Source organism: Trachymyrmex cornetzi, unplaced genomic scaffold, assembly GCF_001594075.2.
Source record: "Trachymyrmex cornetzi isolate Tcor2-1 unplaced genomic scaffold, Tcor1.1 scaffold709, whole genome shotgun sequence".
Lineage (NCBI taxonomy): Eukaryota > Metazoa > Arthropoda > Insecta > Hymenoptera > Formicidae > Trachymyrmex > Trachymyrmex cornetzi.
Window position 1 is genome coordinate 3,045 of NW_017300036.1, and position 795 is coordinate 3,839.

Below are 795 nucleotides of genomic sequence, written 5' to 3' on the forward strand. Positions count from 1 at the left end.
TTTTAGACCGATCCGATAACCGGAAGTGGGTGAATGACCGTTATTGTACCGATCGAGTTGTATAGTTAGAGATCTGCTAAGGGTAAGGCATGTATATATTGTATATAGATAAGAGGTAATGTAGTCGATAAGTGAAAACCTGTAAATAAAGAACAATTATTATTTAATGATACTTACCAATAACACCAGCGGGAGAAGACCAGCGGCTGCATATCCATGTGTATGTTGTATCTGAAAATAAAGTAAAGCATTGATTAAAAATTAATATAATGTAATAAAATGTAGGAAATAAATATTGAGCGGCGTAGTAAGTATTAAACGGCTAACATTGCGAGCGCGTTCAGTGCGCAAGTCGTATGGAGAGGATAGAGCACGAGAGAAGGGAGCATAGGTTAGATAAGCGCGAGCGCGAGGGGAATCGAGGCTGTCCGCCGGAGATTTTTAAGGCTGTCCGCCGAGAATAAAATATGGAGGCTGTCCGCCGCAGGAAATTAGGCTGTTCGCCGTGGTAATTGTATAGAGGAATCTAGGCTACTGTTCGCCGGGAAAAATATGAAGGCTTTTAGCTGTTTGTCCGTGAGTGAGGAAATGGCGTTTAGAGGCTGTCCGCCGGGGAATTTTAAGGCGGTTCGCCGTGGTAATTGTAAAGGAGAATTTAGACGGCTGTCCGCCGCAGGAAATTAAGTTGTTCGCCGGGAGAAATTAGTATAGGCTACTGTTCGCTGGGAAATACAGGGTGGACCATCTGAAGTGATCCAGTCAAATATCTCGAAAACTAGTAGGGATAGAGAAAAA